The sequence below is a fragment of the Oncorhynchus kisutch genome, linkage group LG3, assembly GCF_002021735.2.
Source record: "Oncorhynchus kisutch isolate 150728-3 linkage group LG3, Okis_V2, whole genome shotgun sequence".
Taxonomy (NCBI): domain Eukaryota; kingdom Metazoa; phylum Chordata; class Actinopteri; order Salmoniformes; family Salmonidae; genus Oncorhynchus; species Oncorhynchus kisutch.
In genome coordinates, this window is record NC_034176.2 from 40,076,106 (window position 1) to 40,088,782 (window position 12,677).

The 12,677-nt window shown below is 42.8% G+C and overlaps 1 long non-coding RNA gene across 3 annotated transcripts; it reads right to left on the reverse strand.

Moving 5' to 3' along the window:
* Nucleotides 1-3,639: 3,639 nt before the first annotated feature.
* On the reverse strand, nucleotides 3,640-11,728 carry LOC109872389 (uncharacterized). Of its 3 annotated transcripts, XR_002252453.2 has the most exons (5): nucleotides 11,438-11,728; nucleotides 10,939-11,269; nucleotides 5,072-5,139; nucleotides 4,665-4,748; nucleotides 3,640-4,513 (listed from the first exon to the last, which is right to left on the reverse strand). It is a non-coding gene; the product is annotated as an uncharacterized LOC109872389 (long non-coding RNA). The 3 variants fall into 3 exon arrangements; XR_002252454.2 differs by lacking the exon at nucleotides 4,665-4,748 and having other exon boundaries at nucleotides 11,438-11,727; XR_004205666.1 differs by lacking the exons at nucleotides 3,640-4,513; nucleotides 4,665-4,748; nucleotides 5,072-5,139 and adding an exon at nucleotides 10,371-10,789 and having other exon boundaries at nucleotides 11,438-11,723.
* Between the last annotated feature and the right edge of the window lie 949 nt (nucleotides 11,729-12,677).

Sequence of the window (12,677 nt, forward strand, 5' to 3'; positions counted from 1 at the left end):
CTTTAACCCTGACCGTAACCTAATTTTAACCAATTCTGAAATTAAATATTGGTTTGCAGGTCAGGAGTGTCCTTTTATAGCCTTTTCCGGTCTGAGAGCATATTTTAATATAAAGACACCAACTAAAATACACAGCAAATGTTTCACATGCTGAGAGAGCAATTTTTCTTAAACACATTAATTTACATTGCAACCTATTCATTCAAATTGAATAAACACAACAACAATAGTAGTCAAGGCACATTTATCTGTAATTATTTCAACACAATCAAATTGCACATTTGAAGTACATTGTTTTTTCACCAGAAATAAACACATAGTACCATAAAATACACCTGTTGTATTCGGTGCATGTGACTAATAAAATTTGATTTGATTTGAAGAAGCTGTCATTTTCTTTTTTTTAAATTGAACTTTTACTTAACTAGGCAAATCAGTTAAGAACAAATTATTATTTACAATGATGGCCTACCCTGGCCAAACTCAGACGACGTGGGGCCAATTGTGCGCCACCCAATCCCAGCCAGATGTGATACTGCCTGGATTCAAACCAGGGACTGTAGTGACGCACCTTGCACTGAGACGCAGTCATGATTCTATAGGTAGGCCAATTTTCACTGCAAACAAACATATTGAAAGCAGTCTGTACAGCTGGCAATGCAAATGTTTCAACCAATTTTTGTCCAGTTAGTCCAAAATATTTTCTAGAATGTTTAAGAGGTATACCTTCTCCAATGTCATTATAAATATCTCCACCATACCTGATGAAGTAAAATCATATATCAAAACATTAGTTGTGTATCATTTGTGTGCGTGTGTGTGTCTGCATGTACGTGTAAATGTTTTTTGAGTGAGCCCATGCATGCATGTGTGCTTCTACAAACAGAAATAACTCTTGAACTCACTGTCCAACATTGACCATGGACACATAACCAAGTGGAAAAGAGGGATAAATATTGCAATTAATCAAACTTCAAGGTTCATTCATATTGATTGTGAATAATTCATCCACAGCAATCACAACTGATGCCAACTTACACTTCCCGTCTCTGTTCCCGACGATCAGTTTGCCGCCTGTTGCCTTCACAATGACATCGATCACCTCTCCTGCCATTAACTGCAAGTATTTGTTCCCCAATTTCTCACTGGCCAATGTAGGAGCTATAGTAACATCCTATAACACCTGGATCTCCCCTTCAAACTGACAGTGGAAAATGTCAACAGTGTTACTACAAATCATGTACAATATCAATCTGATCACATAAAAAATATAAATTGTTTATCAACATGTAAGAATGTTATCTGGGAGTAACTACATTGTTTTTTAAATATATTTATTCTGTATTTTCACTTTAATCAGATATGGATAGTATGAAATGAGAAGTGAGACAGTTATGTGCCAGCCTCAACTACATTAAGTTACTATGTTTTCTCCAGTCAAAATTATAAATCCTTGAATTTCTTCTGGTTTCCTTTTCCTCTTTCTCAAACGTATTTTTCTTCTTATGGTCTAATCCCCCTTGCTTTTCCCTAGGTGTCAGCTGAAGGAGACTGAAATGGAGAAACACAAAATTATTCAACTCAGGAATTGATTTCAAGCTCATTTGTGTCTGAGCTGACTATTCAAGAGAATAGTTGGTCGACCCAACTATGTCACTGTGACCATCTTCTGACCTGTTGAGAGGCGGAGGGGCAGGGACGTTCTGGAACTCCACACTGTCATATATCTTGTCTATGGACATAAAGACAAAAAGGTCATCAGTAGTACTGTTGAACACATATTTTAAACTAATGAAGTAACACACTTCTTTAACTCGATTTGACAGTTTACACTGTACAGAACAACAAATAGAATAGGGGTTTTATTTATAGAATACAGGGAAATCATTTGACTGGGAAAGAAATGGTTGCTCTTCACTTTCCTAATGAACAAGTGATCGTATCATTACCTCCATCTGTAAACAGTGGAGGTGGTGGAAGGGGAAATCTGAGAATCGAGATTAAACCGTTATTGAACAAAAAGATCCAGATGGTGTATTCACTGTATTGAGATTATATGTGGGAAAAGGTTCAGGGGCTTTCATAAAGGAAAGAAGGGATAAAGACTAAACTATTTGTCAATGCACCACTGTTTCAGCATGACTTTTGCAATACAATTTCTTACCGCTAGATGCCAGTCAAATACTATACAAAGATAAGAAACTGTCAAACATTGACAAATATTGACAAATATTCCTCAAACATTTAACACGTAATTTATTTTGTTTATTTTACCTGCAGGTTTTGTCCTGGATGGCTAGTCATTGTAAACCTGCTTCAGAAGGTCAAAGTCAAGGTCCACTGACTTAGTCTTTACCAGAGGTAGAAAAAGTACTCAATTGTCATACTTGAGTAACATGAATATAAAACAACTCAAGTAAAAGAGAAAGTAACCCAGTAAAATACTACTTGAGTAAAAGTCTAAAAGTATCAGATTTTAAATGTACTTAAGTACAGTGGTGGAAAAAGTAAAAAATTGTCATACTTGAGTAAAAGAACAAAGTAAAAGTAAATGCTATACATCAAATTACTTATTTTTAGCAAACCAGACAACACAATTTCCTTTTTCCCATCATGATTCAACCTTGTTTTTTTCTTTGTTCACAGTTGTCTTGAAAACACCATAAATCCAGAGAATGCCAGACTTTGATGTCAAAGTTTGATCACAAAATGTGCCCACTAAGGACAGCGGTGCCACCTTCCTGTTCTAGTGAACACAGCACAAGTCCAAAAATGTCTTGTGTGCTGCTGCATAAATGATGTTAAATGCCAGGGAGATAGGTATACTGTAGCTAAGAATGTAATACTAAGTGTATATTGTGTAGTAAGCTGTTAGTAGTCCATGTGCATCACCCTAATCATTTGGTCCCTTTCCCCTGCATAACTTACTGTTCTGACTTGGTGGTGCGCATGTAGCCTATAGCCTGTTTTAGAGAAATGTCCTCACCGAATATTTTAAGAGCTTTCATTGTCTGCTTATATGCCACCTTTATCCTACGGTTCTGACTTGGTGTACAAGGAGAATACTGTAAGAACGGCCCATGTTCTGAATTCTGTCGCTGTACATTTCAAAAGAGATGAAAAAAATAATTATATTGATTACATGCGTCCTAGCTTGCTCATTGTCTTAATCTAAATCGGATTGCCTCTTATCTACAGACATCTTAATCGTCAGTAGAAACCACATTTGTTAAAAGCAAGTCAGCCATATTAGATGGTTTTTTTAAAGGCAGTAAGTGAGGCTGAAATAACTGTTTTGCTGCCAGGCAAGGCTTCGCTATTAGTAACAGCGGTAAGGTGTTGGAACTGCTGTTGGGACTCTGCTGTTGGGAGACCTTTATGTAGGCCCTAACAGTTTGTCACCGTTATAGTCCAATTAATGTATTGTTTAGTGTTGTGTAGTGGCTGTGCTGGCATGCATCAACAAAACATTTTGGGGAATTTACATGATAAAATTGCCACAGCAATCACCAAAAAAACACATCTAGCCTATTCTACTGTAAGGCATTCTTCCTTTTACTTGTATTCATAAACATAAAATTACACACACATGCTGTAGACTTACAGCACACAACACAAAACAAAGTCATTTCCAGCATTTTTTTTTTAAACATAGCTTTATTTTTCAAGTTCAACAGTTTCAAATATACATTATAGTCCAGTACTTTGAGTTCTTTTTTGCATTTCTATTTTACGAGACCACCAAAAACAGAGGAATTTGATTAAAAATTGGGCATCATGTCACTTGTTTGTTTTTTTAAATCATCAAACTGAACTCTTCACAGAGCACTGACAACTCTAGGTCAAATGGAACCACACAGATGAGTTGAGTTTAATTTATTTAAATTACTTATTTGAAACTGCTGCCTAGTTTCAACACGACACCATCCTCTTTCTATTGAGTCTGGTCTAACCACTGTCTAACCATCCATGGGTTGAGGCTGTTGCTGAACATTAAAGTTACAGGTGCCAATACCATGACCTTCTATATATATTTAGCAGACACTTTTACCCAAAGCGAGTTAGTCATACATTTTACGTATGGGTGGTCCCGGGAATCAAACCCACTATCCTGGCGTGGCATACACTATGCTCTACCAACTGAGCTGTATCTAAGCCTCTCAATCATGGGAAACTCTTACTTAAATTACTGTACTTCAACTGCAAGTAAAGAAGCGATAAAACTGCACTAGATGATGTTGCATTTGATGCTGACAATTGTTACTTGATGAAACTGAATCCAATTCATATTTATGTTCCTCATTTTCAAGAAGTCTTGTTTCATGCAGGACTGTTTTACCCATCATACAGGGAGGAGGTTGTCGATATCCTGGCTCTGGAGGGCCTCCGCGATGCTGCTCCTGCTGACCGGCTCACAGTGGGCCACGTTCTCTTTAGAACTGCTCGAACCACAGCCCACCCCTGTAGAACCCCTCTCGAGAAAATGACGGTTCTCCAATAGAACTGGACAGAGCTGGATAAAAGGAACACAGATTGCTAATCAAGGACAGGTACTTGTTAGCCTTGATGCATTAGCCTGGTCTGTTTCTTCTAAGGCCAACTTTGGTGCAGTCTTGCTAAAGACAGAAATGTCTTGTAGAATGCAGAACAGTCATGTACCCTACCCAGGATCATCATCCATGACTACCACTCAGAATAGTGACACTAAGGATACAGTTGAAGTGTTTGATCTTCTCCAAGGCCTGAAACTGAAAACAAACGGTAACAGTCAAACCCCAAATAAAAAGCAGTTGCACTTGCTATGCTAGCAAGTGCAACACTTCGATGTCTTAGGTACCTGCTTTGTCCATGACATTGGTGCTGAACTAGTCGCCTGCACAGAGATAAATACAACGCATCTCTATGGGCCAATACAAAATGGACTAAATTGCACAAGATGATAGAAAGCCTTCGCCTGGGTTTGGGCTGTCATTGTAAATAAGAATTTGTTCTTAACTGACTTGCCTAGTTAAATAAAGGTTAAATAAAAACATTTAAAAGATGGATGGATGAAACATGTGCATGGTCTAACCTTGTTCAAACAGCTCGGTGTAGCAGGGAGCTTCAGAGTGCCTTGGCTGGTTGTAGAAGTTCAGGATCCTGTCAAAACAATGGCAATAACGCTATACTCACAAATAGTTAAAATGGAATTAGCCACAATCATGGACGGTATTGTTGATGTACAGTAATTTATCATTACTGATGATTAATAGCAACGTAGTAGCACTGCCTGATGACTACAGGTGAGCTAGCCTTAGAGTCACCATGGAGCACGCAGAGTAGTCCTGCACAGGTGCGTCAGGAGGGAGACTGCTCAGGTGGTAGGTCACATCCTTTACCAGAGGTGAAATGCCATGAGCATTGCTTTTCGTCTGTCCTAGAACATTTAGCTCCAGAAATACTGCACTTCCTATTAGATGTGTCAGCAGCATCCCAAATATCTGTTTAAGATTCCACAAATAATCATGGGAGCATCTGTAAAAGTCTGTACTGCCAATAAAAGCAGAATAAGATGGTAATAAAGAAAGATGGCTTTATACTGAAGGATATAATATAGCCCGCATAAATGAGGATAGACTTCAACTCCGTGCACGGTTCAAATTACGGGGTGCACACAGGGTAGCACAAGTCTCAAGGAAATACACATGACCAAAAGAATGTGGACACCCGCTTGAACATCTCATTTCAAAATCATGGGCATTAATATAGTTAGTCCCCCCATTGTTGCTATAACAGCCTCCACTCTTCTGGGAAGACTTTCCACTAGATGTTGGAACATTGCTGCGGGGACTTGCTTCCATTCAGCCCAACGAGCATTAGAGAGGTTGGGCACTGATGTTGGCCGATTCCAATTCATCCCAAAGGTGTTCGATGGGGTTGAGGTCAGGGCTCTGTACAGGCCAGTCAAGTTCTTCCACACCAATTTCGACTAACCATTTCTGTATGGACCTCGCTTTGTGCATGGGGGCATTGTCATGCTGAAACAGAAAACGGGCCTTCCCCCAAACTGCAGCCACAAAGTTGTAAGCATAGAATTGTCTAGAATGTCATTGTATGCTGTAGCGTTAAGATTTCCCCTATTCCTCCTCCACCAAACTTCACAGTTGGCACTATACATTCATGCAGGTATTCTCCTGGCCTCCACCAAAACCAGATTTGTCTATCAAACTGCCATATGGTGAAGCGTGATTCATCACTTCAGCGAATGCGTTTTCTCTGCTCCAGTACAATGGCGGCGAGCTTAACACCCCTCCAGACGACGCTTGGCATTGCGCATGGTGATCTTAGGTTTTGTGGGCTGCTTGGGCATGGAAACCCATTTCATGAAGCTCCCGACTAACAGTTTTTTAATTTAAAAATAATATTTTACCCCTTTTTTCTCCCCAATTTCGTGGTGTTGCAGTAGCTACTGTCTTGTCTCATCGCTATAACTCCCGTACGGGCTCGGGAGAGACAAAGGTTGAAAGTCATGCGTCCTCCGATACACAACCCAACCAGCCATACTGCTTCTTAACAGACCCATCCAACCCGGAAGCCAGCCGCACCAATGTGTCGGAGGCTACACCGTGCACCTGGCAACCTTGGTTAGCGCGCACTGTGCCCGGCCCGCCACAGGAGTCGCTGGTGCGCGATGAGACAAGGACATCCCTACCGACCAAGCCCTCCTTAACCCGGACGACGCTAGGCCAATTGTGCGTCGCCCCACGGACCTCCCGGTCGCGGCCAGTTACGACAGAGCCTGGGCGCGAACCCAGGGACTCTGATGGCACAGCTGGCGCTGCAGTACAGCGCCTTTAACCACTGCTCCACCCGGGAGGCCCCGATGAACAGTTCTTGTGCTGACGTTGCTTCCAGAGGCAGCTTGGAACTCTAGTGAGTGTTGCAACTAAGGACAGAAGATTTGTACGTGCTACAGCACTCGGTGGTCCCGTTCTGTGAGCTTGTGTTGCCTACCACTTCGCAGCTGAACCATTGTTGCTCCTAGATGTATCCACTTCACAATAACAACACTTACAGTTGACGGGCAGCTCTAGCAGGGCAGAAATTTGACAAACTGACTTGTTGGAAAGGTGGCATCCTATGATGGTGCCAGGTGGAAAGTCACTGAGCTCTTCAGTAAGACCATTCTACTGCCAATGTTTGTCTATAGAGATTGCATGGCTGTGTGCTCAATTTTGTATACCTGTCAGCCATGGGTGTGGCTGAAATGTCCAAAGCCACTAATTTGAAGGGCTGTCCACATACTTTTGTGTATATATATATATATATATATATATGGTATTAACAGCTATTTTTAGGGCACCCTCACGAGTCAATTTGTAATTTGAAGTGTGATTAAGTGAGATTTGGCCCATGGCCAGCTCTGTGGTGGGTGAAGTAGCCAGCACTCCGTTAGACCGAATGACTGAACTATCCCCTGGAGAAACTACCTTGACTGGGATTCCCCCATACACTATCCTGGACAGGAGACAGACAGACAGGGACAGATGGATCGATCGAATGGTTAAAGAGAAGAAAATATCTGGACAAGGTTTGTCGACTAAGAAACATCTATTTTTATTTCCTGTCTTTCTAAAAGAGTTAAGGTGTAACATGCTTTCTATGATTTAAAAAGCAGAATATAGTATATTTATTAACTAATCATCAAACCTTATCAAGTTAATATGTATCATACTGCATACTGTGGACCTGTACAGCACCCCTTGGCACAACATCAATCTAACCAGTTCTGTAGGTAGGTTTTGGTCCGGCTCCTGTTCACCTTGTACCAGAGAGTCCCTGAGCTTCCACCTACAGTAAAAACACGCCCAAGTGATGTATTGGGCCGGCTTCACCACCGGCTGGAGGGCGTTGATGCAACCGGTTTCTTCAGTCTCCTTAGGAAGTAGGGTCACTGTTACACCCTCTTGAAAAGAGTGGTGGGGTTGTTGGTGGTCCATGTCAAGTCCTCAGTGATGTAGACGCTGAGAAACTTAAAACTGCTGACTCTCTTTACTGCTGTCCCACATGTTCCCTCCTCTGCTTCCTGAAGTCACAATCAACTCCTTTGTTTTGCTAACATTGAGGGAGAGGTTGTTGTCCTGGCAGCATAATACTAGTTCACTTGCATCCGCCCTATAGGCCGACTCATTGCTGTTGGTTATCGGGCCTACAACCGTGGTGTCATCAGAAAACTTGGAGTTGGTGTCTTGCAAAGCCACGCAGGCGTGCGTGAACAGGGAGTTCAGCAGAGGGCTGAGGACCCACCCCTGTCGGGGCCCTGTGTTAAGAGTCAGTGTGGAAGAGGTGTTGTTGCCTATCCTCACAATCTGTCGCAGAGGATGGTGTCCAGACCCAGGGCCTGGTGTTGAGCTTGGAGGAATCAATATTGTTGAATACTGAACTGTAGCCAATGAACAGCATTCTTACATAGGTGTTCCTCTTGTCCAGATGTGTTATGGCCGTGTGAATAGCGATGTAAATGGCATTTTCCATGGATCTGTTGGCTAGGTAGGCAAATTGGAGTGGGTACAGTGTGCCTGGCATGCTGGCCTTGAGGTGGGCCATGACCAGCTTCTCGAAGCACTTCATGAGTGCGAAGGGTCGATAGTCATTTGGGCATGTCACCTTGTTTTTCTTAAGCACTGGGATGATGGTGGTCTCCTTGAAGCAGCCTGGGACAGGTTGAAGATGTCTGAGAAGACGCTCGCCAGCACACCCTCTGAGGACGCGATCAGGAATTCCATCTGGGCCGGCTGCTTTGAACATATTCACTCTTTTGAGAGTTTCTCACGTCAGCCTCGGAGAGGGAAAGCACCTGGCCGTCCGGAGAAGCAAATCTTCCTGGATGGTTCAGTATGGTCTGCCTCGAAGCGAGTATAGAATGTGTTTAGCTCGTCTGGGAGGGAGGCGTCGGTGGGCACCACACAGCTGAATTTGTTTTGTAGTCTGTGATATTCTGTGGTGTTGCCACATACTGTATGAATGCTGCAGTACGGCCTCTCAGCATGGTGCGGATATCTCCGTTCATCCAGGGTTTTTGGTTGGGGTATGTCTGGATTGTTATTGTGGGTACAACATAAACACATTTCCTAATGAAGCCTGTGACTGACAATGTACACTGAACAAAAATATAAAACCCACATGTAACAATTTCAAAGATTTTAAAGTTACAGTTCATAAGGAAAAATCAATCAATTAAAATGAGTTCATTAGGCCCTAATATATGGATTTCACATGACTGGGAATACAGACGTGCATCTGTTAGTCAAAGATACCTTTAAAAAAAAACATTTTTAAGTAGGAGCATGGAACATAAAAACAGTCAGTATCTGGTGGGACCACCATTTACCTCATTCAGCACAACACATCTCCTTCACATAGAGTTGATCAGGCTGTTGATTGTAGCTTGTGGAATACTGTCCAACTCCTCTTCCATGGCTGTTTGAAGTTGCTGGATACTGGCGGGAACTGGAACACGCTGTCGTACAAGTTGATTCAATGGGTGACATGTCCGGAGAGTATGCAGGCCATGGAAGAACTGGGACATTTTCAGCTTCCAGGAATTGTGTACAGATCCTTGCGACATGGGGCCGTGCTTGATCATGCTGAAACATGAGGTGATGGCGGCGGATGAATAACATGACAATGGGCCTCAGGATCTCGTCACGGTATCTCTGTTCATTCAAATTGCCATCGATAAAATGGATTTGCTTTCGATGTCCGTAGCTTATGCCTGACCATACCATAACCCCACTGCCACCATGGGGCACTCTGTTCACAACACCATACACGTGGTCTGACTTCTGCTCAGTACAGTTGAAACTGGGATTCATCTGTGAGAAGCACACTTCTCTAGCGTGCCACTGGCAATCGAAGGTGAGTATTTTCCCACTGAAGTCGGTTATGATGCCAAATTGCAGTCAGGTCAAGACGCTGGTGAGGATGCAGATGAGCTTACCTGTGACATTTTCTGACAGGTTGTGCAAACCCACAGTTTGGTCTCTGACGATCCCGCAGGTGAAGAAGCCAGATGTGGTGGTCCTAGGCTGGTGTGGTTACACGTGGTCTGCAGTTGTGAGGCTGGCTTATGGTAGAGAAATTAACATTCAACATTAACATGCAGCTCCGGTGCATGCTCAATTGCACACTTCCTCAAAACTTGAGACATCTGTGGCATTGACAAAACTGCACATTTGAGTGGCATTTTGTTCCCAGCACAAGGTGCACCTGTGTAATGAGCATGCTGTTTAATCAGCTTTTTGATATGCCTCACCTATCAGGTGGATGGATTATCTTGACAAAGGAGGGATGTGAACAACATTTGAGAGAAATAAGCTTTTATACATATGGACAAGTTCTAGGATCTTTTATTTCAGCTCATTAAACATGGGACCAACACTTCACATGTTGCATTTATATTTTTGTTCCGTATATTATCCTCAATGTTGATGGATGAGTCCTGGGTGGATGAACCTTTCCAATCAGTATTCTCAAAACAGTCATGCAGCACTGATTTTGCCTCCTCTGTCCAGCGCCTCACTATTCTCTGTGTTGGTGGCTCCCTCTTGAGTTTCTGCTTGTAAGCGGGGAGTAGGAACAGAGAGGTATGATCGGATTGACCGAAGTGGGGGCTCACGCTCCCTGCGTAGCTCTTCTGCTGTCTCCCCTGCTCTTCTCGCCAGAGGGCTGGGTGCTCCAGAGGAGAAGGGCCAGAGAGCATGGGCAGCACCACACCAAAGGAACACAGGAGACATAGTGCTGGACCACTCTGGTGGACAGATATACCCCTCTTGGCTTAGAATAGGATAGTTTATTGTCCACATGAAGAAGAAACTTGCCATTGGCTTCACATTACAATTAAAAACAAATATTCAAGAATACAGAGCACTTTGAGCATTGCTCCACGGCAAGCCTTACCTTGGGCTGCTCAGCACGTGTTACTTCTTTGAGAAGGAGTCTTTGACCTACAGGTTTGGTTGTCTTGTTGTGTGTTCAGTGACTGGCTCTTGGCTCCGAGGCCTGTGGCGTTGTGACTAAACGTGCAGGTGAAGCCTACGAAGAACTCTTCTCCAGAGGGAGAAAGCAGCAGACTGGCCCTCCCCTCCACTAAGCTGACAATGTTCTCTCCGTTTGATTTCACCACAGCGTTACTGGAATGACATGCAGACCACTCCACCGGAGTCAATGCTGAAGACTTGATGAGAAGATGAGAAGCATATCCTCAATGGTGAAAGGTTTAACTAGTTTCCTGTTGGCAAAATAATGTAGTGTTACACAGGTGCAATTATTTCATAATTGTATGCGACGATATGATTTAAAAAATGTCCCAATTACACAAAAATTAAGCAAAGGCATATTGTGGTAATGAATTTCAAAACAAATTGCAAGCAAAACTGTTTGTTAGCTGGCTAGGTACCTTTCATACTTATTCAAAGCATCAAGCATTCAGGTCCTAGAATATTGACAAATCACGATTAGTAAAGGGCTGTTTTATGGTTTTCCATGGCGTTAAGAATGTGTCAAACTCATTCCACGGAGGGCCGAGTGTCTGCTGGATTTCGCTCCTCCCTTGTACTTGATTGATTAATTAAGGTCACTGATTAGTAAGGAACTCCCCTCACCTGTTTGTCTAGGTTTGTCCCCTCACCTGTTTGTCTTAATTGAAAGTGAAAACCAAAACCCAGCAGACACTAGGCCCCCCCTGGCATTAAGGATTAACAACAATTCAGGTGAAAGGACCAGACTTGAACGCAACCCTTAAATAGCTGCCTTGAATTCAGCGGCAGCAACTCAACAAGCACCAGCTGCTACCCATTGCCAATCGGCCTCAACAATTTTTTGCAACTCTTAACTAGTTGCCTTGAATGTAACTCCTCAAACAACCTACAGTTGCTAATCAGCCTCCAGACCTGGTCTAACTCTCCTTAAATCACCACTACCACCCTACTTAAACCTGACCAAACAGTCATTCATTCCTCCTGTCTGTTTTGTGTTGCATCTCTCCTCCAATTATTTTTAAAAGTTTTATGGCAGACTACGCTCAGCAGCACTCACAATGTCTATTTTCTCCGTGTTTCCTCTCCGTTTGCGCTATGCAGTTGATAACCAAAGTAGTAAACACTACAAAATACACCTTAACATATCATATGTCTCTACTCTTCAAGGAGCAGGACACTAAACCCGTCACTTAAAAATCACACTATGCCCTCAGACGAACCATCAAACAAGCAAAGCATCAATACAGGATTAAGATTGAATCCTACTAAACCGGCTCTGACGCTCCTCGGATGTGGCAGGGCTTGAAAACTATTACAGACTACAACGGGAAACCCAGACGCGAGCTGCCCAGTGATGCGAGCCTACCAGATGAGCTAAATGCCTGCTCGCTTCAAGCCAAGCAACACTGAAGCATGCACGAGAGCACCAGCTGTTCTGGATGACTGTGTGATAACGCTCTCGGTAGCCGATGTGAGCAAAACCTTTAAACAGGTCTACATTCACAAAGCCGCGGGCCAGACGTGTACTCAAAGCATGCGAGGACCAACTGGCAAGTGTCTTCAATTACATTTTCAACCTCTCTCTGACCAGAGTCTGTAATAATTACATGTTTCAAGCAGACCACCATAGTCCCTGTGCCCAAGGAAGCCAAGGAACTT